The sequence below is a fragment of the Canis lupus genome, chromosome 30 (genome assembly GCF_003254725.2).
Source record: "Canis lupus dingo isolate Sandy chromosome 30, ASM325472v2, whole genome shotgun sequence".
Lineage (NCBI taxonomy): Eukaryota > Metazoa > Chordata > Mammalia > Carnivora > Canidae > Canis > Canis lupus.
The window spans coordinates 12,688,064-12,714,638 of NC_064272.1; the positions used below are offsets into that span (position 1 = coordinate 12,688,064).

The following is a 26,575-nucleotide window of genomic DNA, read 5'->3' on the forward strand; positions in this document are numbered from 1 at the left end:
CTGTGATTGCTTATAGAAAAGTTCCCTTGCTATTTGTAACAACATGGATGGACCTAAAGAGTACTAGGCTAAGTGAAATATGTCAGGCAGAGAAAGACAAATACCATATCATTTCACTTATATGTAGAATCTAAAAAAACCAAAACAAATGAAGAAACTCTTAAATGCAGAGAACAACTAGTGGTTACCAGAGGAGAGGCGGGTTGAGAGAGATGTGTGGTATAAATAAAGGAGATTAAGATGTACAAAAGTCCAGTTATAAATAAGTCATAGAGATGAAAGCTACAGCATTAGGATTATTGTAATAACGTTGTATGGTGACAGTGACTACACTTATTATGGTGAGCACTGAGTAATATGTAGAATTGTTGAATATGTTGTACACCTGAAACTGATATAACATTTTATGTTAATTATACTACTTCAATAAAAAAATTAGCATACACACAAAATAAAACAATCCACGTTTAAGAAAAAGTCCTTATTGGGCAGAAATGTCTTGGGTTTGGTACCACTGCCATGCTCAGTCATTGCTAGGAGCTGTTCAGGAGAAATAGGAATACTCCAGGGGATCCTAAAGGAACTCCTTACAACTAATACAAATTCTTACTTAAAGGGAAGTTAGAATGAACATCCATGCTGCCATATGGCCTGAAGTACCAGACAGTACCAAATCCTAGTGAGCTAATGCTATCACAGGAGACAGAAGACAATTTAAGTGTTATTATTTTTAATCCAGAAAAGAGCAACAAGGTCTCTCTCTAGAACTTATAGAGACGATTTTCTATTTACACTCTTAAGTAGATGAATGAATGAGATAGTTACTGATTTTCTGGCTCACTAAAGAAAAATTTAAAAGCACATAGTAAAAGAGACAGAAAAAAGAGAATTGGAAGATAGATCTAGGACACATTAAGAGAAGTTCCAGGTGGGGTCAGGTAGATATGTACCACTGATATGGAAGAAAGGCAATTTAAATAGAACAAATTTTCCATGAAACCAAGACTAAAAGGAGTTTGAAATTTGAAAGTACTTAATAATTTCCAGGATGGATTAATGAGAAGAGATATAGTTAGGTGTATCTTAATAAATCTTTTCTGAATTCCAAAACAAGAGTTTGAAAGTTTCCAAATAGAAAAACAATGAACAAAGAAAAAATAAATGAGTAGCAATATTGTAGATGGGATATCACTTTTGTTTACCTTCTAGACTGACTGAACAATATCCTTGCTTCATATAGGACTGTTGGATTCCAGTCATTTTATCTTGGAGACAAAAAATGAAGATATAATCTGAGAATTTAGGCATATCTACTGATAGCATACATTACCACATTTGAAGAAAATATTTGAAAAAGTCTTCAAACCACCGAGCAAGAAGGGAGACCAACATAAAGGAAAATACAGAAAGGAAACAATGGTAAATAATAAACCTTGAAGTATAATTGAATCTAAATGAATATTGGGCTAAATGCATATTAAGTCACACATTTGGCATACGTAAATGCCAAATGAGGATAAACTATCAGGATAATTCCTATGGACTATTATTAAAATTACTAAACTATTTCAGCAAATCTAGAAGTTTTCAATGGGGTGGAAAGAGATGTCTACAATGAAAAGTAAAGTATAAAAGCATTCTAAATTCTTGTGGCTAGAGGCAGTGTGAGAAGCAGTGGTGAGCGAAAGAAAAGTATTCTTGGGTCTTACCAGTACCAAAGTAGCAACTATTCTACTAGGTTATTCTTATAGTCATATCTTTGACTTGAGAAGAAAGAAAGAAAGGTAAGCATTAATGAACTGGAAAAGTGTATAGTTAATAGCAAATTGATAAAATCAGAAAAATATTGGAAAAATGATATAAAGATGAAAGAAATGAGTTAAGTATTCATTATATTAAATACTGAATAGAATTCTCTTTCTAGAAGACTGTCAGACTGACTTAAGACAAACCCAGCTATATGCTTTCTATAGGCAATAGTCTTAAGTCAGCAAATTTTAAAAAAAGGCTTGGTCAAAGATATTGCTGACATGCAAATAAAAAAGCAGTAGTGGCAATATTATCAATGCCTAGAATAAATTAATGATATAGTATGATTATGAAGTCATAAACTCATATTATAGAACACATTATGGAATGTATATAAAGCAAAGCATTATTAGAAATGGAAGAGCTTAACACAAATATATTTATAGTAGAAGACTGTTATATCTCATAACTGGACAGATCTAAAATACTGTAAGGACATAGAAACTAAAATGATAACAGTATTATTATCTGAAGACTGCTTCTCATAATTAAACTTTTAAAATAACTTTTTAAAAGTTTTTATTTAAATTCCAGTTAGTTTACATACAGTGTATTAGTTTCAGGTGTACAATTAAGTGACTCAACACGTATATACAATACCTCGTGCTCATCACAAGTGTTCTCCCATCACCTGTTTAACCTGCCTCCACTTGTGGCAGGGGGGCCCTCTGGTAACCCTCAGTATGTTCTCTGTAGTTTAGTCTGTTTCTTGGTTTGTCCCTCCCCCCGCCCCCAATTTTTCTTCTTAAATGGCACATATTAGTGAAATCATATGGTATTTTTCTTTCTCTGACTTATTTCACTTAGTATAATATTCTCTAGCTCCATCCATGTTGTTGGCAAGATGTCATTTTTTTTTTATGGCTGAGGAATATTCCATCGTATATGTATACCACATCTCCTTTTCCATTCATCAGTTGATGGATGGACTCTTTCCATAATTTGGCTATTGTTGATCATGCTGCTATAAACATTGTGGTGCATGTATTCCTTCAGATCAGTATTTTTTTATCCTTTGGGTAAATACCCAGTAGTGTAAATGACCCATGTAAATGGGTCATAGGGTAGGTCTATTTTTAACTTTTTGAGGACCCTCCATACTGTTTCCATAGTGGCTGCACCAGTTTGCATTCCCACCAACAGTGTAAGAGGGTTCCTCTTTCTCATCCTCACCAACATCTAGTGTTTCCTGACTTGTTAATTTTAGCCATTCTGACAAGTGTGAGGTGATATCTCATATTCTTGATCATACACAAAGTTAGGAGATAGTCTAGTAAAATTATTTCCTTGTCACTTTTAGGTTATCAGCTATTGAGAGATAATCTACTCATTCATCCCTGGGAGGTAGTTCTCCAGCTGTGTTTGAGTCTTGGCCTTAATCGTGTAGTTGAAATAATCTGAGAACAGTGACTGCAACATAGAAGCCATGTGCTGTCTCTACTGCCTCACATTTGACTTACTATATCAGTTTTAGAAGGTTGAACTCTTTTTTTATTCCATTTATAAGGTGAGATCATTGATATTTGTTTTCTCTGATTTATTTCACTTAGCATAGTGTCCTCAAGGTTAATCTATGTTGTTATAAATGGAAAGATCTCCTTTTTCATGACTGAATGATATTCCATTGTGTTTTATATAGATTTAGCTATAGATCACATTTTTTTTTTATTTGTTCATCCACTTATGGGCACATTTTGTTTCTATATCTTAGTTATTATAAATAAAACTGTGATGAAAACTGGGGTGCAGATATCTTTTTGGGCTAGTATTTTCATTTTCTTCAATAAATATAGTGAAGTGGAATTATTGGACCATATGGTAATAATTATATTTATAATTTTTTGAGGAAATTCCATACTGGTTTTCATAGTGACTGTACCAATTTACATTCCTACCAACAGAGCACTTTACTCCCCAATGCTTGGCAACACTTGTTATTTCTGTCTTTCTGATAATACCCATTCTAACACAGGTGAGATGATATATCATTCTGGTTTCAATTGTTTTTCCCTGGGTTTTGCTGATGTTGAGCACCTTTTCACGTGTCTGTTGGCTATCTACATGTCTTCTCTGGAAAAATATTATTTAGATCATCTATCTTTTTAATTGATTATTTTTTGCTATTCAGTTGTATGAGTTCCTTATGTATTTTGAATATTAACCCCTTATCAGATACATGATTTGCAAATGTAATCTTCCACTTAGATTTTATTTACTTTAGTTCAGTTAATGGTTTCCTTTGTTATATAGAGGCTTTATAGTTTGATGTAGTTCTACTTGTTTTTAGTTTTGTCGCTTTTGCCTTTGGTGTTACCTCCAAAGACTCATTGCCCATCCTGATGTTAAGGAGATTACTGCCTATGTTTCCTTCTAGAAGTGTTAGGTTTCAGGTCTCAAGGTCAAATCTAATCATTTGGAGTGGACTTTTATGTATACTGCGGGATAGTGGTTCCATTCATTTGTTTATATATGGCTGTCCAGTTTTCCTAGCACAATTTATTGAAAGGACTGTCTTTTTCCCATTGTATTTTCTTGCCTCCTTTATCATAAACTAATTGACCTTATATGTATGGGTTTATCTTTGGGCTCTATTCTGTTCCATTGATATATGTGGTGTTTTTATGCCAGTACCATACTGTTTTATAACTATGGCTTTGTAATATAGTTTGAAATCAGTAAATGTGACGTCTCTAGATTTGTTCTTCTTTCTAAAGATTGATTTGGTTATTCAGGCTTTATTGAGGCTCTACTTCTGATAAAATGAGATTGGAATTTTGATAGGAATTGCTTTGAATCTATAGATAGCTTTGAGTAATATAAACGTTTTAATAATTTTAATTCTAATGCATGACCATGAGATATCTTTCCATTTATTTGTTTCTTCTTAAGATTTTTATTTATTCGTGAGAGACACAGAGGGAGAGAGGGAGAGACATAGGCAGAAGGAGAAAGCAGGCTCCCTTTGGGGAGCCTGATGTGTGACTCAATCCCAGGACCTCAGGATCACAACTTGAGACAAAGGCAGATGCTCAACCATTGAGCTATCCAGATGCCCCTATTTGTTTCTTCAGTATCTTTCATCAGTGTTTTATGGTTTTTAGTGTATAGGTCTTTCATCTCCTCATTAAATTTATTCCTAAATATTTTCTTCTTTTTGATGCAATTGTGAATGAGATTTTCTTAATTTTTGAATTTCTTAATTCTTTTTGAGGGTTCATTGCTAGTGTATAGAAATGGAATGGACTATTGAATTTTTCTGTCCTAAAATAGTAGGAAATTTATTCTAACACTGTTAGAGTGGAGTCTAGGATTTTCTGTATATAATGTGATCTGTCAGTAAGGACACTGGCACTTCTTTCTTTCTAATTTGGATCTTTTCTGTTACTTTTTTTCCTGCTTAACTGCTCTGGTTGGAATTTGTAATACTATTTTGAATAAGAATGGTGAAAGTGGGCATCATTTTCTTGTTCCTGATCATAGGGGAAAAACGGTTAGCTTCTCACCATTGAGTATGATGTTAGCTGTGGGCTTGTCACATATGTTCTTTATTATGTTAAGGTATATTTCCTCCACATCCAGTTTAGGTTTTTGTCAAATGCTTTTTTTTTTTTTTTTTTTTTTTTTGGTCAATTGAGATTTTCATGTGATGTTAATTATTTTGTCAATGTAGTGTATCACGTTGGTTGATTTACAAATGTTGGACCATCCTTGTATCCTTGGGATTCCACTTGATCATAGTGTATGATCCTTTTAATAGTGAATTTAATTTTTTCGAGAATTTTTGCCTCTATGTTTATCAGGGATATTAGACTAATTTTTTTTTGTGGCATCTGTATCTGGTTTTGATATTAGGGTAATGCTGGCCTCTAATATGAGTTTGGAAGTGTTTTTTCCTCTTTTTATGGAAGAGTTTGAGAAGATTTTGTGTTAATTCTTCTTGAAATGTTTGGTAGAATTTACTAGTGAAGCCATCTAGTTCTAGGCTTTTGTTGATTGGAGGATTTCAGTTACTGATTTTATCTTTTTAGTAGTAATTGGTCTGTTCAGATTTTGTATTTCCTTGATTCAGTCCTGATAGGTTGTATTTTTCTAGGGATTTATTCATTTCTTCTAGGGTAGCCATTATAATTGTTCATAATAATTGTTAATATCTCCTCAGTTATCAGTTGTATCATCTTTTATTTCTGATTGTATTTGTGTCTTCTTTTTCTTGGTAAATGTAGCTAAAAGTTTGCCAATATTGTTTTTTCAAAAAACAAGCTCTTAATTTTATTGTTCTTTTCTATTATTTGTTAGTCTATTTGATATTTATTTCGGCTTTAATGTTTATTTCCTTCCTTCTACTAACTTTAGACTTAGTTTGTTCTTTTTCTAGTTCCTTGAGGTGTAAATTTAGTTGGTTATTTGAGATCTTTCTTGATGTAGCCATTTTCTATTATGAACTTCCCTCTTAGAACTCCTTTTGCTGCATACCATAAGTTTTGGTATGTTGTATTTCCATTTTTGTTTCAAGATATTTTTAAAATTTTTCATTTGATATTTTCTTTACTCATGGGTTGCTCAGTAGCCTGTTGTTTAATCCCTAATCATTTGTGAATTTGGGAGATTCAAATTTTAAGTTGAAGAAGCTCATTCACTCATATGGTGAAAATTTGAATACATTTATAATGGCATTTACAGGGCCATCACTGTGTTCTAATATCTAATTAATTACTTCTAGCTTGACTTCAAACTGGGAGAAAGTAGCCAACATCGCAGAATTAATGGGAGAAATGTTTACCCAGTTTAAACAAAATCTAAGTGGCTCAATAATACCACCTGCAATTGCTTTTTCTTTTACTCTATTTTGATGTCCTTTCACCCTTCCCATGACTAAGGTTTCTACCATGAATATGGATATATATATATATATACACACACACACACATATATATATATATGTAAAGCAGCTTCCAGTTGAAGATTAACTAATGTGTAATGTATTGTGTCTCTTGAACCAAAGTCAGAGGATCCTTATCTTTAGCTTTCATAGACACAAATGAGGTGAAATCCTCATTCTAGACCAGACTTGGATAATATGATCATCTGTTCTCCGCTCATGTTATCACCTTATGTCTACATCATATGAAAAATTTGGGTGATATTGGCATTAAGATAAAGTAGGAAGCATACAGAGCCAAACTTGCATCTAGTTTGAATTCACAATTCATTTTCAGTCACTGAATTAATATGCCTATTCTTAAAGTGACTTGATCAAACTAAAACAGAGATACCATCTGTCTGTAAACTCATTCAGGGGGAATAGTAGAGACAATGAAATAAATTCATAATAACATGGCTGACCTCAAATGAGACTAATTTTTTTTAAGATTTAAAAAATTTATTTGAGAGAGCGAGAGCACAAGAGGAGGGGAAGGAGAGAGAGAAGCAGGCTCCTTACTAAGTCTGATGCAGGACTTGATCCCAGGACCTGAGCTGAAGCGAGATGCTTAGCCAACTGAAACACCCAGGTGCTCCAAAATTATACTAATTCTTCAAGGAAAAAAAATCCTAAGGCCATGCAAATATGAAGTAAGCATTAGAACATGCAGAGACAAGACCAGATTGTCAGCAGTTCTGGTATTGAGATTTAATTCACAAGAGTTTCTTGTATTTAAAATTCCCCTGTACTCCAAATCACAGAGGAGTATGATTATCCCATCTATAGGACTGCCTTATCTTTAGGCAAAATTTTAATTCTCTCAAGTTGCTTCTACAAGCACTTCTAGTATTAGTAGTACTTGTACCCTCCATCTTAAGACATAGTAAGTTGATCATGCACATAGAGAGGACCCCAGAGAGTTTGCTATCTCCTATTAGATTCTCCTCTCTTGCCCTCAGGAAGATTTTCAAAGATGTCTGAATCATTTTTATTAAGAACCCTTCATGGTTGATGGCCACTATGTGTATGAGTGATGTAGGAAACACTGTAAGCTTTTTCCATAAGGTCAAGGAAAACAAGGTCACAATCTTTAGCCAATGATGAGGTGGTCTTTGGTTAGAAGATATGATAAGAACATTAGAACTGGTCTCATTTAGGAAATAGGATAGACTCTAGATTATAAGCAAGTCCAACTAGTAGACCTCTGGCTAGTTTTCCTTCTATATCTCACAGCCTGTCTCATAACCAATCGTGGATAAATGATATAGGCCATTCTACAATGTCAAGTGCAAGAGGCTAGAGAATCATGTGAATTGGGAGGTATAGCGGCTTCAGAAAGCATTTCTGAAGACTTATAATCCAATTCAATCATGCCTTCAGTGTCTAGTGGTATCTTTGTCAGAAACATCAGTAGGCCAAGCAGCAAGCCGTGAGGAAGAAAAGATATTCTGGCACATTCCATCTTACATCCAGTTCATTATCAACAGGAATGATATCACTGCTGCGGGGGTAAAAATTTGTTGTTAGGAGCAAAAAAAAAAAAAAAATCCTGTTATTTTTAGTTATAAAGCACACATACGTGTACACACACACCTATATACACATACATATATAATTCATTAACAATTACACAGTATATATGTCACATTTAAAATATGTGCCCAAAAATATTCCTTGGGGAAAGATAATGATAAAAAAGGATTAAGAAACACTGATTTATATTGTAGTGATTTAAAATAGTATTAGTTATAATTCACATAACATGAAATTCACTTTTTTTTTTTTTTAGGTGAAGTCTCTGTCACAGAATGGTAAGTCTCCATATATAGTCTAATGTTATCATGTACTAGTCTATTCACATAAGGAAGTAAGTTCTAAGTATGAAAGAGAATGATCTACCCAACTAAACAGGGGCAGTGTGCATGATGCTTAGTCTGTGTGGGAGTTTACCTGGATGAGAGTTCTGGTTTTGCCACAGACCACGAGTTATTTGGGCAATTTACTGCACCTTTCTAAGACTTCCCTTTAAACTGAGCTTTTTTTTTTTTATTGATGTAGAATTGACATATAGCATTATATTGGTTTCAGGTAGTATTTTATTTTTTATTGCTGTGTAATATCTCAATGCATGAATATATTTATCCATCCTTCACTGGATGGATATTGGGTTGTTTCATTTTGGGGTTATTATAAAGAATGAAGCTATAACCATTAATGTGCAAGTTTTTGTGTTGTGGACTTATGTTCTTATTTCTCTTGGATATATACATAAGAGTGGAATTAGGGATCCCTGGGTGGCGTAGCGGTTTGGCGCCTGCCTTTGGCCCAGGGCGCGATCCTGGATCCAATCCCATGTCGGGTTCCTGGTGCATGGAGCCTGCTTCTCCCTCTGCCTATGTCTCTGCCTCTCTCTCTCTCTCTCTCTCTCTCTCTCATAAAAAAAAAAATTAAAAAAGTGGAATTAATGGTCATGTTGATCTTGTATTTTGGAAATGTGCTGGACTTATTAGTGGAATCCTTAGGATTTTTTATATACAAGATACTGTCATCTACAAATATAGTTTTACATCTTTTCTTTCCAATCTGGAGGATTTTTGTTTTCTTGTCCAATTTGCCTTCGCTATAACCTCCATTATGATGTTGAATAAAAGTAGTAACAGCAGAGTTCCTTGGCTTGTTCCTGATCTTAGGGAGAAAGCATTCAGTATTTCACTACGAAGTGTGATATTAGCTGTGAGTTTTTCATAGATGCCCTTTTCCAGGTTGAGCAAGTGCCCTTCTAAGAATGTTGAATGTTTTTTTTTAATCATGATAGGGTATTGCATTTTGCTAAATAATTTTTTCTGTATCTATTGAGATGTTAATGTAGCTTTTGTCCTTAATCTATTAAATGCCATGGATTGCAATTTATCCATTTCTCATATGCTAAATGAACCTTGCATTCCTGGGATATATCCCATTTGGTCATGGTGTATAATTCCTTTTATACATTTCTACATTCAGTGTGCTAGTCATTTTATTAAGGATTTTGTGTTTATATTCATGAGTATCAGTATGTAGTTTGCTTTTCTTGTGATTTTTAATTCTGGTTTAGTATCAGTGTAATACTGGACTAATACAATGAATTTGCTATATTTGTTTTTTTCAGAGTTTCACATTAATTTGTTTTTAAATATTTGGTAAAATTCACCAGTGAAGTCATCTGGGTCTAAACTTTTCTTTAGGAAAGTTGTTGTTGTTGTTCTGGAAATTTACCTCTTTCTATTCAAGTATAATTAAGTACAGTATTACATTAGTTTCAAGTATACAATATAATGATTCAAAGATTCTATACATCACTCAGTGCTCATCACCATGAGTGGACTCTTTATTCCCCTGACCTATTTCTCCCTTCTCCACACTCACATTTCCTCTGGCAACAAGCAGTTTGTTCTCTACATTAGAGAGCCTGTTTTTAAATTTTTCTCTTTTCTCTTTTTTTCTTTCTTAAATTCTACATGAGTTAAATCATATGGTTTTTTTTCTGTGACATTTCACTTAGCATATATCCTCTAGTTTATCCATGTTGTTGCAAATGACAAGATTTCATTTTTATGGCTGTGTAATATTGTTATGTGTATATATACATGTATATACACACACATATACATACCACATCTTTATCCATTCATCTTTTTATGACACTTGGATTGATTCCATATCTTGGCTATTGTAAATATTGTAAACAATGCTGCAGTAAACATAGGGGCACACATATTACCTTTTCCAATTATGGTTTCATGTTCTTTGAGTAAATACTCAGAAGTGGAATTACTGGATGTATGGTGATTCTATTTTTCATTTTTTTAAAAACCTCCATACAATTTTTCATAGTTGAGTATACCAGTTTATTATCCCACTAACTATCTACAAGGGTTTTTTTCCCCCCACATCCTCATTTGTTATTTCTTTGTTTTTGATTTTAGCCACTCTGATAGGTACTAGGTGATATCTCATTGTGTTTTTTCCCCAATATTAAGCATCTTATTTTTTGTATATTTTTTATTGGAGTTCGAGTTGCCAACATATAACACCCAGTGCTCATCCCATCAAATGCTCCCCTTAGTGCCCGTCACCCAGTCACCCCATCCCCCCGCCCAAAGGAGAGAGAAAAAGTGGGAAAAATCATTCTGGTTTTGATTTTCATTTCCCTGATGATGAGTGATGTTGAGCATCTTTTCATGTGTCTGTCGGCCATCTGTATGCCATCTTTGGAAAAAGGTCTATTCAGGCCCTCTGCCCATTTTTCATTTGGATAAGGGGGAGGGTGTTGATGTGCACAAGTTCTGTGTGTGTGTGTGTACAATTTTTAAAAAGATTTTAAAAATTTATTTATTCATGAGACACATAGCGAGAGAGAGAGGCAGAGACACAGGCAGAGAGAGAAGCAGGCTCCATGCAGGGAGCCTGATGTGGGACTCGATCCCAGGTCTCCAGGGTCATGCCCAGGGCTGCAGGTGGGGCTAAACTGCTGAGCTACCGAGGCTGCCCTGTGTGTACAATTTTAATAAGTTCTTTATATATTTTGGATATTGACCCCTTATCAGATAAATCACTTACAAATATCTTCTCCTACTTAGTAGGTTGTCTTTTTGTCTTGTTGATGGTTCCCTTCGCTGTGCAAAAACTTTTTATTGTGTTGTGTGTCCAATCATTTTATTTTGCTTGTTTCCCTTGCCACAGGACATATAGAAAAAATGTTTTTACTGCTGATGATAAAGAGATTATGGTCTCTAGTTTCTTTTAAGAATTTTATGGTTTCAGGTCTCACATTTATGTTTTTAATCCATTTTGAGTTTATTTTTGTGTATGGCATAAGAAGTGATCCAGGTTTATTCTTTGGCATGTAGCTGTCCTGTTTTCCAAACACCATTTGTTGAAGAGACTATCTTCTTCCCACTGTGTATTCTTGCTTCCTATGTTGATTAAGTGGCCATATAATCATGGGTTTATTTCTTGATTCTTTATTCTGTTCCATCAATATATGTGTATATTTTTGTGTCAGTATTACTGTTTTGATAGCTTTGTAGTATATCCTGAGATCTAGGGTTGTGATACCTGAAGTTTTATTCTTTTTCAAGATTGCTTCAGCTATTATGGGGCTTTTGTGGTTCCACATAAGTTTTAGTATTACTTGTTCTAGATCCGTGAAAAATGTTGGCATTTTGATAGGTATTGCATTAACTCTGTAGATTGCTTTGGGTAGTATGGACATTTTAAAAATAATTGTTCTTCCAATCCATGAGCATAGAATGTCTTTTCATTTCTTTGTGTCCTCTTCATTTTCTTTCAGTATTTTACAGTTTTCAGAGTATAGGTCTTTCATCTCATTAATTAGGTTTATTCCTACATATCTTATTATTTTTGGTGAATTTGTAAATGGGATTCTTAATTTCTTCTTCTGATGCTTCATTATTGGTGTGTAGAAATGCAACAGATTTTGGTACATTGATTTTGTATCCTGCAACTTTGCTAAATTTATCAGTTCTAGCAGTTTCTTTGGTGGAATCTTTTGGGTTTTCTCTATATAGTATCATGTAATCTACAAATACTGGAAGTTTTATTTCTTCCTTACCAGTTTCTATGCTTTTAATTTCTTTGTTTTCTTATTGGTGTGGCTAGGAGGTGGCGAGAGTGGACATCCTTGTCTTGTTCCAATCATAGAGGAAATGGACTAAGTTTTTCCCCATTTAGGATGATGTTTTCTGTGGGTCTTTCATATAAAATGTATGTAATGTAATAAATGTATTTAATGTAATAAAAATTGAGGTATGTTCCCTCTAAACTTAATTTGTTGAGGGTATTTAATCATGAATAGATGTTATACTTTGTCAAATGCTGTTTCTGAGTCTGTTGACATAATCATATGGTTCTTATCCATTCTCTTATTGAAGTGATGTATCATGTTGATTTATTTTCAGATATTGAACCATCCTTGTAGCCCAGGGGTAAACTCCACTTGATCATGGAAAATGATTTTTTGTTCATGTATTTTGATTTCTTTTGCTAGCATTTTGTTGAGGATTTTTGTCTCTAAGTTCATCAGGGATAATGGGTTGTGGTTCTCTTTTTTAGTAGTACCTTTATTTGGTTTTGGTATCAGGGTAATGCTGACCTCATAGAATGAATTTGGAAGTTTGCCTTCTTTTTCTATGTCTTGGAATAGCTTGGGAAGAATAAGTATTAACCATTCGTTAAATGATTGGCAGAATTCCCCTGTGAAGCCATCTTGTTCTAGACTTGTTTGTTTAGAAGACTAAATCTAAAGTTTTTTGATTATTGATTCAATTTCTTTGCTGCTTATCAGGCTATTCACATTTAATATTTCTTTCTGTTTCAATTTTGGTAGGTTATATGTTTCTAGGAATATATCCATTTCTTCTAGATTGTCCAATTTGTGGGCATATAGTTTTTCATAATGGTCTCTTATAACTGTTTGCAATTCTGTGTTGTTATAATCTCTCTCATTTGTGATTTTATGTACTTTCTCTTTTTTTCTGATAAGTCTGGCTAGAGGTTTATCAATTTTATTTTTTTTTCAAAGAGCTCCTGATTTCATTGATTGATTCTATTTTTTAAAGTCTTGATATCATTTTTTTCCTGTTCTAACCTTTATTATTTCCTTCCTCCTGCTGGCTTTAGGCTTCATTTATTGTTCTTTTTCTGGTTCCTTTAAGCTTAAGGTCAGGTTATTTGAGACTTTTTTGTATCTTGGGGGCTTCTATGGCTGTAAACTTCCCTCTTAGAACTGTGTCTGCTGCATCCCAAAGATTTTGGTCCATTGCTTTTTCATTTTTGTTTCCATGTACTATTTAGTAGCATGCTTTTTAGCCTTCATGTATTCATGGTCTTGCCAGATTTTTTCTTGTGGTTGACTTCTAGTTGCATACTGTTGTGTTCAGAAAAGATGAATGGTATGACTTCTATCTTCTTGAATTTGTTAAGGGCCTGTTTTGTGGCCTAATATGTAACCTATTCTGGAGAAAATTCCATGTGGCGCTTAAAAAGAACGTGTATTCTGCTGTTTTAGGATGGGATATTCTGAATATCTCTGTTAAATCTATCTGGTCCATTGTGCTATTCAAAGTCACTGTTTCCTTACAGATTTTCTGTTTAGATAATCTGTCACTTGATGTGAATGGGGTGTTAAATTCCCCTACTACTATCATATTATCATTGGTTTATTCCCTTATGTTTTTATGTTATTATGTTGTTATATGTGTTTGCATGCACCTATGTGTGTGCATAAACATTTAACAATTGTTATATCTTCTTGTTGGATAGTCCCTTTTATTATTATCTAATGTCCTTCATCTCTTGTTACTCTTTTGTTTTAAAATCTAGATTGTACATTATAAGTATGGCTACCCCAGCTTTCTTTTGACAACCATTTGTGTAATAGATGTTTCTCCATCACCTCACTTTCAATCTATAAGTATAAGGCCTGAGTCTCTCTTAGGCAGTACATAGAAGGATTTCTTTACTCATTCTATTACCGTATGTCTTTTGATTGGAGATTTTAGTCCATTTATATTCAAAGTAATTATTGATAGGTATGTATTTATTACCATTTTTTTGTTTGTGGTTGTTTTCTGAAGATTTTCCCTAATCCTTTATTGTCTTTCATGTTCTGCTGACCTTTCTTTAGTAGTTTATTTGAATTTCCTTCTCTTTATTCTTTGCATATTTTTAGTGATTTTTGATATATGGTTACCATGAGGTTTGTATATAACCTCTTCTGCATTTAATAGTCTATATTAAGTTGATGGTCCTTTAAATTTGAAGCCATTCTTTTCTCCTATGTTTTAGGTATGTTATTTTATCCTTTTTGTGTGAGTTCCTTGACTGATTTTTTTAAACAAGTATTCATTTTTAATGCTTTTGTATTTCACTTGTGGTCCCTCCTGCCCATTGAAAATATTCCCCTTAATATTTCCTGCAGGACTGGTTTAGTCACAATCCCCTTTAGTTTTTATCTAGGAAATTCTTTTTTTTTTTAATTTTTTATTTATTTATGATAGGCACATAGTGAGAGGCAGAGAGAGAGGCAGAGACACAGGCAGAGGGAGAAGCAGGCTCCATGCACCGGGAGCCCGACGTGGGATTCGATCCCGGGTCTCCAGGATCACGCCCTGGGCCAAAGGCAGGCACTAAACCGCTGCGCCACCCAGGGATCCCTATCTAGGAAATTCTTAGCTCTACTTCTATTCTCAGTGATAGCCTTGCTGGATAGAGTATTCTTGGCTGCAGATCTTTCCCAATCAGCACTTTGAAAATATATCCTGCCACTTCCTTCTGGCTTGCAAAATTTTTGTTGAGAAAATCTCTGGCTAGCTTTATGGGATTTCCCTTGTAACTTATGGGTTTCTTTTGTCTTGCTGCTTTGAAAACATTTTCTTTGTCACTGTATTTTCTAATTTCTAGTTTTCAGCTATTATGTCTTCAGTAAAATTTTCTGCTTCCTTTTCTCTCTCTTCTTCTCTGGGACTCCTATAATACAAATGTTACTATGTTTGATTGAGTCGCTGAGTTACTTAAGTCTCTTCTTGTTTTGCAGAATTCTTTTATGTCTCTTTTGTTCAGCTTGGTTATTTTCCATTACTCTGTCTTCTAGGTCAACTAAATCATTCCTTCTTCCATCCTACTGTTCATTCCGTTAAGGGTTTTCTCATTTTGTTTATTGAGCCCTTTATATCTGCAATAAGGGTCTCATTCATGTCTTCTACTCTTTTCTCAAGACCAGTGAGTATCCTTATGATCATTGCTTTAAATTCTCCATCAGGTGTGTTACTTATATCTGTTTCACTTAGATCTCTGGCTGTGGCCTTGTCTTGTTCTTCAATTTGGGATAAATTTCTCTGTCTCCTCATTTTGTTTGTTTCTCTGTTTCTTTGTGTTAAGAAAGTAGTGATTTCCCGAAAAAGAGGTTCTGGAGAGTCCCCTGTTCACCAGAACCTGGTACTATAGGACAGTATTCCTATTGTGTCTGAGTTATTTTTCCTTTCATTGAAGTCATCTGTACTGACTCTCTGCCTGTTGCGGGTTGCTTGCTCTCTATGGTGTTAATGGGACCCAGGCAGGATAGCTCTGAGTGGGAACTCAGGCTGGGGAACTTGGGAGTCCAGTTGGGGTTGCACAAATGGACATGGCATGTGGTGGCTGCAGCGCACACAAGGGTTGGGCTCAGTGGTGGATGGGCACAAGGCTATGGCTTGGATGCAGTGAATGGTAGCAGCTGTCTGTGTACCTGGTAACTGGGCAGGGTGCTAACAAAATTTACCCTGAGCACAGGGCCAAAGCTAGTAGGCCCGGAGTGGGCAATTCTGCGGAAGACTTCATGGGCCCGTGGCATGGCTAGGAGGTTAGTTAGCAAATGTTTGTGTAGCCCTGCCTCCCACAGGTAGCTCTGTTTATGCTGGGGGACAGGGAAGAAAATGGCACCTTCCCTCCCTAGGTTTTTAGAGAAGTCCCCAAAACACTCAGAAATCAGTATGAACAGTTCTGTCTCCCACTTGCCCCTGATATTGTGTAAACAGCCCTTTTTATGTTGCCTGTCTGCTGCAGCCCAGCTATTGCCCTCCTGGCTCACCCAGTACTGAGTCAGCTGACTTCTAAAGTTCTAGGCTCCAAGTCCTACTGGTTTTAAAAACACAAAATTCAGCCTCTCTGGTTTTTAAAGTCAAACATTATGGGGATTAATCCTTCCCATGTGAGGTCTGTTTCTCAGCCCTCCCTGTATATGGCTCTGTCCCTCCTGTAGGCAGCCTCCCTTTGCCTTTCTGACCTTCCTAACCCTATAGATACAGTTTCTTCTAGTACAGAGAATTTTTCAGGCCACTCTCCAGTTTCTCGACTTGGAAGGGGATGATATCTGTTGTAAAGGTGGGATAGGGAGAGCTCAGGGTCCTCTTACTCTGCCATCCAAGCTCCTACTTTGAGGTTTTTTTTTTTCCCCCGCTCCAGAAGCACATAGACTGATCTTCCTCTTTTTTTTTTTTTTTAAATCCATTTAGCCACTCGATCTTTTGATTGGAGAATTTAGTCCCTATAGTTAAAGAAATTACTAATAAGTAGACTTATTTACCATTTTGTTAATCATTTCCTACTTTGTCTTTCTTCCCTTGCTATGATCATGGTGATTTGAAGATTATCTGTATGGTATGCTTAGATCACTTAATCTTTTTAAAATCTTCTCTAGGTTTTGCCACGTGGTTACATGAAGCTTGTATGTTAAAAAACAACACCACAACCTAGCCACCTGGGTGGCTCAGTCAGTTAAGCATCCAGTTCTTGGTTTTGGCTCAGATCACGATCTCAGGGTTGTGAGATGGAGCCTGATGTTGAGCTCTGTGCTCAGCATGGAGTCTGCTTGAGATTCTCTTTTCCTCTAAAATTAATAACTTATTTAAGTTCAAGTGCATTATCAAGCTCTATATTTTTATCCCCACCCCATGTTTTTTTGATGTACTATTTAACTTGTGTATCCATTAACACATTATAGGTATTTTTATCACTTTTGCCTTTAGCTTTCATAGATTTGTGTTTGACTGGATCCCACCCATTAGATTACCTGACTTTATGCCACACAAAAGCTACCAGTGAAATTTATACTTTAAGCTCAAATAAAAGGGTTCTCATTAGTAATAGGAAAATATTAAAGAGTTTTATTATTTATCAGAAATCCTGCCTATTGGTGATGAACTCCTTCAGATTTTGCTTGTCTGAAAAGCTATATTTCCTTCAATTCTGAAGGACAATTTTCCGTTGTTCTTGTTGGCAGTTTTTTTTCTTCCAGTACTTTGAATATGTCATGCTACTTGCTTCTTCACTGCAAAGTTTCTGCAAAAAATCTGATAACTTTATAGGTGTTTTCCTTGTATGTAACAGGTTGCTTTCTTTTGCTGTTTTTTAAGATTCTCATCTTGGTTTTAACTTTTGACAATTAAAATGTGGTTTGGTGTGAATTTCTTTGGATTCCTCTCTGAATCAGGGTGATTCTTTTTTTCTTTAGCCATTATTTTTTCAAGTAAGCTTTCTGCCATTTTTCTTCTCTCTCCACTTTCTAGAACCCCAATAATGCAAGTACTGGTCCCTTTTGTGTTATCCTATAAGTCCTTTAAGTTATCTTCACTCTTTTTCTTTTTTATATTTTATTTAAATTTAGTTAATTGCCTCTGAAACTAATAGTACACTACATGTTAGAGTCAGAATGGCTAAAATTAAGTCAGGAAGCAATAAATGTTGATAAGGATGAGAACAGGGAATTCTCTTACCCTGCTGGTGGGAATGCAAGCTGGTACACCACTCTGGAAAACAGTATGGAGGTTCCTCAAAAAGTTAAAAATACAGCTACCTTATGACCCAGCAATTACACTCCTGGGTATTTACCCCAAAGATACAAAGTGATCCAAGGGGTCACTTGCACCCCGATGTTTATAGCAGTGATGTCCACAATAGCCAAATTATGGTAAGAGCCCAGATGTACACTGACAGATGAGTGGATAAAGAAGATGTGGTATCTATATACAGTAGAATATTACTCAGCCATCAAAAAATTGAAATCTTAACATTTTCAGTGATGTGGATAGAACTAGAGGGTATCTTGCTAAGTGAAATAAGTTAATCAAAAGACACTTATCATATGGTTTCACTCCACATAGGAATTTAAGAAACAAAACAGAGGACCATAGGGAAAGGGAGGGGAAAATAACTTCATTTTTTAATTCCTTTTTATCCCTCAGTTCCATTGGTTTGTCTTCAAGTTCACTTATACTTTTTTCTGCTTCATCTAATCTTCTGTGACTTCCTCTATTGTATTTGTGATTTCAACTCTGATTTCTCTTTGATATTCTTATATTTTCTATCTCATGTTGAAGTTCTGTTTGTTCATGCATTGTTTTCCTGACCTCAGTGACATTTTTAGGACTATAATATGTAACTTTTTATCAGATAAATCATTTACTTAAATTTCACTAAGGACTTCTTAGAGATATTATCATTTTCCTTTCTTTATTTGCTGCTTTGCTACATTAGGTAAACTACTGATCCCTCCTAGTCACGAAGGAATGGCCTTGTATAGGAGGTGAAACTTCATTTATCCTTGTCCTAGATTATTATTGTCACCCAAAACTTTGTTATTGTTCAAATAACTCTGTTTTTAGGTCTTATGTATATTCATAATTGGGAGGCACTATCAGTGCCCCAGAAGGTAAGATATTAGTAAGTACGTAGATCCATACTGATTTGAAGCCAGACCCTCAGGCAGCAGCTTTTAAAGTGTACCAATGTACTTCTTTCAGTGTTTGAGTGGAAGATGGGTATTTTTTTCTGCTCCTTCTACATTTTGCTTGGGGTAGATAACCAGTTAAGAAATGTTTATTTGCTGACATCTTGTTTAACCCATGAATATAAGCCCTACTGGCCACCAGAACCAAGCTACCAATGAATATGTCCTCTGGTTTATAACCACAAAAGTCAGTATGCCCAGTGTGTGCAAAAGCTCCTTTTTGGAGACACTGATGACCTGGGATGAACAGAGTATAAGCACAAAGATGACACCTGTTAGCCTCCCTATTCTCTTAGAGGACTGCAGTAAGTCCTGAGATGTGTGTTTAATTAGAACCCTGATTCTTAGGTTATAGGTGTAAAAAATAAGGTAATAAACCTCTTTCATAGAAAGATGATATTTCTGTCTGCGGCCTCTGTACTGTGCCTGGGTGTGTAGCCAGTTAACTATTTACCTGTTTGTTACAGTTCCCGGGAACTCTTGAACATAAACTCCACTGGCCATCTGAGCCAGGCAATCAAAGGGCATCCATTGGTTGGCAGCCACAAAAATGGCAGCACAAGATTTGTGCATAGCTCCTTTCTGAAAAATGCCACTAATCTGAAGCAAGGCAGAGAGCATGAAGACTGTGCCTGCTAGCCTCCACTGCAGAGTATTGCCGTTGTCCTCATATGTACATTTAATTAGAAGCTTGCCTGTCAGACTGAAGATTTTAAGATAAGCAAATAGGCCTATTTCATGGAAAGACTGGGTGCATTTCAGTCTGCTGCCTATGTGCTGTACCATAGTGGGTTAGCCATGATGAATCTATGAGAGCTCTTTAAGAACTGCTTCTCAGTTTACTATTGGCTTCTTCTCATGGCAAACCTCAAAGGCTTTCAAAGCTAGATATTTTGGGAACCCATATTTCAGTTGTAGATATTAAATTTTAGGATGCCAGATATGGAGTTCAAATGCTTAACTCCTCTGGAAGGATTTGGGAGTTGAAAGTTTCCTTCAAATTGTAGGTTGCCACACATGGAGTAAGGTTTATGGTGAGACTGTGTCTCAGCCTTTCCTACCTGTATTGATGTGGGTTTTTCTTGTTCACCTGACATGTAAGTCACTCACCCAGTTTTTGGAAAGAATTATTCTGAATGTAGCTATAGATTTAGTGTGTCCATGGGTGGAGGGGAGTTCAAGATCCTTGTATATTGCTATCTTGAACAGAACTTAGTTCCTACTTTTAAATTTAGCTTCTAGGAGCACCTGGGTTGGCCAGTCAGCTAAGTGTCTGCCTTCAGCTTAGGTCATGATCCCAGGGTCCTGGGATTGAGCCCCACATCAGGCTCCCTGCTCAGCAAGGAGCCTGCTTCTCCCTCTTCCTCTGCCTGCTGCTCCCCCTGTTTGTGCTCTCTGCCTTTCTCTGTCAAATAAATAAATAAAATCTATTTTTTTAAAATATGGCTTCTGAGTAGTCACCCCTGAGTCAGTATAATTTAGTCATCTGCTAATAACTGGTCAAATTATTATCTTAAGTTCCTTACCTGTATGTCTTCCAACATTTTACAGGGGATCTATGTGATAAGGCCAGTCTTCAACCTTTTATTTCTTCCTTGAACACAATCTCAAGATGAAAGGTGAGAAACTTCTTTACCATGAACCATACAGATCCTAAGGAATAAGATCAGGCTTTTATAGGCTTCCTGTGGCTTTCTAATTTTCCAGAATTCCCTCTTAAATTCCTGACTAAGCTCTTGTTTTCTGCAACTAAAATCACAATCTTAGGCAGGTGTGATATTGCCAGCAGATTATATTGTTTGGGTAATGTTCTAGGGTTAGAGATATTCCCCCGAGATGAAATCAAACCGACAAAATACACTTGAAATAGAGATTATCCAGAATGCTTAAAGTTGGGACAAATTATTGGCTGTGCTCTGGGGATGGTACATTTAAAGCAGCTGCAAAAGAGATCATTAACTTTGAGGCTATTGGATTTTATAGCTACTGCACAACCAAGATGGTTAGAGAGGGGAATGAGAATAACCCCAAGTTAAAAATTTAAAAAGATAAAATTAAAGAAGAAACTCACCATTTTAGTGAGGTTCACTATTTCCTCTGGGATAGGATTTTCAATTCAACCGCTTATTTCAATTAATTACTAGAGTTCTGAAATGACTGTTTTTCCTTGCTTTGCCAGTTTTTTCATGGTTTTTGTGGAAGAATTCACCAAAGTTCTCATTCTACCATCCTGGAAGTCAATCTTCACGCAGCCCTTTGTGTTTCAGTACAGCTTGTGGAGACAACAGACTCACTAGCATAGATAATCTGAGGCAACTAGATTGGATGAGCTGAAGAAAGGCCCATGTGTCTACCAGGAGTGTAGCAAGGAGAAGCCAATCCAGGTAGCTGAGACTTTATCCTTTGTTCCTCAGGTAAATCTCAAAACCCTGGACACAGTAGAGATTTCAACAGTTTAGCAGTATTAGTTTAGTTTGAGTAGTAAAAGAGGGCACATCAACAGCTGATTCTATTGGAACTCTGAGAAATATCCCCTTTTTCTATCAACGATAGCAATTGTAACTGTGACTATGGCTTCTGACTCAAGTGACTATCTCATTTCTCAGCTTTTCTTTCCTTGGAGCTTTGAAATATCACTCAGCTCATAGACAGTAGCAGCCTAAATGAAAAGTGAGTGTTAAATCCACAAAGGATAACTTATACCAATGAAGGATAGGAGTGAGTACATAAATGCCCATCTCCTCTTCTTCAGAGGGGGCATCTGTGAACCTGTTTTAGGAGGTGAAAGCTTTAAAGAACCTTATCTGACAGTATGTGTAACTGAGGAGAGGCCATGAACTCCTGGGTACTGCCCCATGTGAGGATAATAGACTGAATAGCCAGTGGGAACTATGATTATGGCTGGACAAGGAGGCAGGTAGATAATAATATAGAGATTAGGGGTAGGGCAACAATGGTCTAGTGGTAGTCCATACTCTACATAGTACTTCACTCTCTAAAAGTTTCTACCCATTAATAGGTAGACATTAAAGATTTCAGCTTTTGAAGGAAAGAAAGATAATGGGACTTGGCAAAAAAAAAAAATATATATATAGTAAGACCTGGGGAAAAATTGTGAGAATTCACTGGTAGAATTATGTTCATTTTAGGGAGATTTTTCAGATGCTTTTAGATTCTGAGTAACAGCTGCTTAAAGTCACCACCTGAAAGTACGAGTTTTGGGTGGCAAATAGCTGAGCACAACTGAAACTGTACCTTTCTGATCTAAAGAGGTTACATATTTGCCATTTTGCAAAATACTGCATTCATTTTGTGTGTAGAGATTAAGTCAATGATATTACACACAAGAGGAAGCTTGTTATTTCTGTATGCAAATGAACATTAAGGTAGCAGTTAGAAAATAGAAACAGATAAGTAAATTCAGACCTACTCAATCTCAAAACAGGATGCACTTTGACTTAAAAGGCAATTGCAGGAGGCACTGAGCAACATTTAACCATGGTGAATTGACTTCTGGCTAATAGGGTACTCATTATACCATGGTTGATTGTAATAAGCTTTCCTGGCACTTGAAATTTTTTTCTTCTTCAAAACTAGATTGATCAGTGGTCCTCTACTGCTCTTAACAGTGAAGTTTCTCAGGGAGGGAGAGCTCTGGTTGCCCAGATAACCACCCTTTATTTATGTCCTTTCATGCACAGCAGGTATTGTTTTCATTTCTTTACCATACATGAACCTCCAAAATTTAGACAATATTTCCACATGGTTTTACATCATTATGATACATTTACCAGTAGTGAGAAGAAAAACTTCTTTAAGGGAAGTTTAAACATTTTTATCAAATGGACCACACTGCCTTAAAAAATAACTTTTGCAGTTTCTGTACACCAATAATGTAGTAGTGGAAAGGGAAAATAAGGAATCAATCCCATTTATAATTGCACCAAAAACCATGAAATACCTAGGAATAAACCTAACCAGAGATGTAAAAAAACTTCTACTCTGAAGACTATAAAACACTGATGAAAGAAATTGAAGACAACACAAAGAAATGGAAAGACATCCATGCTCATGGATTGGAAGAACAAATATTGTTAAAATGTCTATACTATCAAAGCAATCTACACATTTAATGCCATACCTATCAAAATACCATCATCATTTTTCATAGAGCTAGAACAAACAATCCTAAAATTTGTATGGAACCACAAAAAGACCCTGAATAGCCAAAGCAACGTGGGGGGTGGGAGGGAAGCAAAGCTGGAGGCATCACAATTCTGGACTTCAAGTTATATTACAAAGCTGTAGTGATCAAAACAGTATGGTACCAGTACAAATATAGGTCACTAGAAGAGAATAAGAAACCCAGAAATGTACCTACAACTATATGGGCAATTAAGTTTTGACAAAGCAGGAAGGAATATCCAATGGGAAAAAGACAGTCTTTTTAACAAATGGTGTTGGGACACCTGAATGGCAGCATGAAAAAAGATAAACCTGAACCACTTTCCTACATCATACACAAAAAAAGTTCTGAATGGATTAAAGACTTAAAGATGAGATAGGAAACTCAAAATTCTAGAGAATATAGACAGCAACTTTGTGATATTGGCTGGCTGTTGCAGATTCTTACTAGAAATGTCTCCTGAAGCAAGGGAAACAAAAGCAAAAATAAAACTTGGGGCTTGAGCAAAATAAAAAGCTTCTGCACAGCAAAGGGAAGAATCAACAAACTAAAAGGCAACCTACAGAATGGGAGAAGATGTTTTGCAAATGACATAACTGATGAAGGGTTAGTATCCAAAGTATATAAAGAACTCATCACCCAAGCACAACACCCCAAAACCAAATGAATTAAAAATGGGCAGAAGACATGAATAGACATTTTTCCAAAGCAGATATCCACGTAGTCAACAGACATGCGAAAAGATGCTCAACATCCACTCATCAGTGAAATACAAATCAAAACCACAATGAGATATCATATTTGTCAGAATGGCTAAAATAAAAAAACAAAACAAACCATAGGTATTGGTGAGTATGTGGGGAAAAGAGAACCCTCCTACAGTGTTGGTGGGAATGCAAACTGGTGCAGCCACTCTGAAGAACAATATGGAGTTTCCTCCAAAAGTTAAAAATAGAAGTACCCTATGAACCAACAATTGTACTAGTAGGTATTTACCCAAATACAAAAATATTTATTCGAAGGGATACATGCACCTTGATGTTTGTAGCTGTATTATCAGTTGTAATGCATCATATGTCACGTATAGTTTTGTTGATTTGGGTTCTCTGTCCTTTTTCTTTGGTTCATTTAACTAAAGATTTAATTTTATTTTTCCAAAGAATGAACTCTTAGTTTATTTCTTCTTTAATCTTTATTTCTCCCATTTTGTTAACTTTGTTCTAATCTTTTTTCCTAGTTCCTTATGTTAAATTGACTGCATTCCATAAGTTTTAGTATATTTTGTTTCTATTTTGGTTTGTGTCAAACTATTTCCTTTTTAACATCGTCTTTGATTCATTGGTTGTTAAGGAAAGGGTTCCATATATTTGTGAATTTTCCAGTTTTCCTCTAGTTGTTTCTTGTTTCATAGCATTGTGATCAGAAAAGATACTTGATATGATTTCAATCTCTTGAGTTTGTTAAGACTTGTTTTGTGATCTAACATATTGTCTATTCTAGAAAAATTTTTGATATGTACTTGAGAGAATGTGTATTCTCCTGTGTTCTGGATGTTCTGTATACATCTATTAGATTCATTAGACATAGAGGGCTGTTCAAAGCCATTATTTCCATATTGATTCTGTGTCTGATGATCTATCCATTTTTGAAAGTGGAGTATTAAAAACCCCAATTATTACTGTACTGATATTTATTTATTTATTTATTTATTTATGATAGACAGAGAGAGAGAGGCAGAGACACAGGAGGAGGGAGAAGCAGGCTCCATGCCGGAATCTGATGTGGGACTCGATCCCGGGACTTCAGGATTGCGCCCTGGGCCAAAGGCAAAAACTTGTTCCTGAGTTTTTTCAGGAAACTCATTATTGCTTCTTTATTTCTGAAAGAAAAGTTTTTTCAGTCATAGAATTCTTGGTTGACAGTTTTTTCCTCTCAGTATTTTGAATAGGTCAGTCTATTTTCTCTTCTGGTCTGGAAAGTTTGGAGTCTTTGAAGGCTTGTAGATGTGGATATTAATTTCTCTCTCTGGTTTTGGCAAGAATTCAGCCATTATTGTTTTAAATTTACTTTCTACCTTTTGTCTTTTCTATTTCTGGAATTCTCATGAGGAGGATTTTTGTTTTGTTTTTATTGTGTCCCATAGTCTTGTCAGCTTTCATCACTCTTTTTTTTTCTTGTTCTGACTAGCTCATTTCAAACAACCTATATTCTAGTTCACAGATTCTTTCTTCTGCATACTTAAGTCTGTTGTTGAAACTCTAATTCTTCAGCTTAGTAATTGTATTTTTCAGCTCTAAGATTTCTGGGTTTTATTTTTTTTGTTTATTTATTGCTCTTATTGTGCTCATGTATTGTTTTCCCAATTTCCTTCAGTTAGCTGTGTTTTTGTAGCTCACTAAACCTAAGAGGTTTATGCTGAATATTTTGACAGTTTATAGTTCTCTATTTATTCAGGACCAGTTTTTGGAGCTTTATTATGTTTTCTTTGGTGGTGTCATGTTTACCTGATTCCTTTGTGATCCTTTATTCCCAACATAGGAATCTGCACATTCGAATAAGCAGTCTCCTTTTCCACAATTTACACACTCAGTTTGGCAGAGACAGTCCTTTACCCATCCTCCTAGTTTGGAGTTCTAAATGTGTCAGTTGGTAACATCCTTGGGCAGGTGAGGCTTGCTATCAAAGTCTGCAAACACTTGGGTTGGACTGCTGGCTTTGTTTTCTGTCCAAGCGAGGCTCTAAGTCAGGTTCCTTGATTGTTTGGGTTCTCTGGCCAGGTCTTCTAGAACATTCAGCCAAGAATACTCTATCCAGCAAGGATTTCATTCAGAATAGAAGGAGAGATAAAGAGCTTCCAGCATAGGCAGAAACTGAAAGAATATGTGACCATTGAACCAGCTGTACAAAAAATATTAAGGGGGACCCTGTAAAAGAAAGAGGAAGCCCAAGAAACAATCCACAAAAACAGGGACTGAATAGGTATTACGATGACACTAAATTCATATCTTTCAATAGTCATTCTGAACAGGAATGGGCTAAATGATCCATCAAAAGAGAGCGTTGGACTGGTTAAAAAAAGCAAAATCCATCTATTTTCTGTCTAGGAGACTCATTTTAGACCTAAAGCCACCTACAGCCAGAAAATGAAAGGGTGGAGAACAATTTACCATTCAAATGGTCCTTAGGCAAGACGGCGGAAGAGTAGGGTCTCCAAATCACCTGTCTCCACCAAATTACCTAGAAAACCTTCCAATCATTCTGAAAATCTATGAATTCGGCCTGAGAATTAAAGAGAGAACACCTGGTATGCAACAGTGAGAAGAGTTCACGCTTC

General features: G+C 35.6%; 1 long non-coding RNA gene across 1 annotated transcript in view; it reads left to right on the plus strand.

Moving 5' to 3' along the window:
- Window positions 1–26,575, plus strand: part of LOC112675464 (uncharacterized) — a 41,988-nt gene that overhangs the window by 3,366 nt on the left and 12,047 nt on the right. Inside the window, exons 3-5 of the long non-coding RNA XR_003145892.3 lie at window positions 1,241–1,419; window positions 20,607–20,674; window positions 21,235–21,439. This is a non-coding gene — a long non-coding RNA (uncharacterized LOC112675464). The remainder of the gene's footprint in view (window positions 1–1,240; window positions 1,420–20,606; window positions 20,675–21,234; window positions 21,440–26,575) is intronic.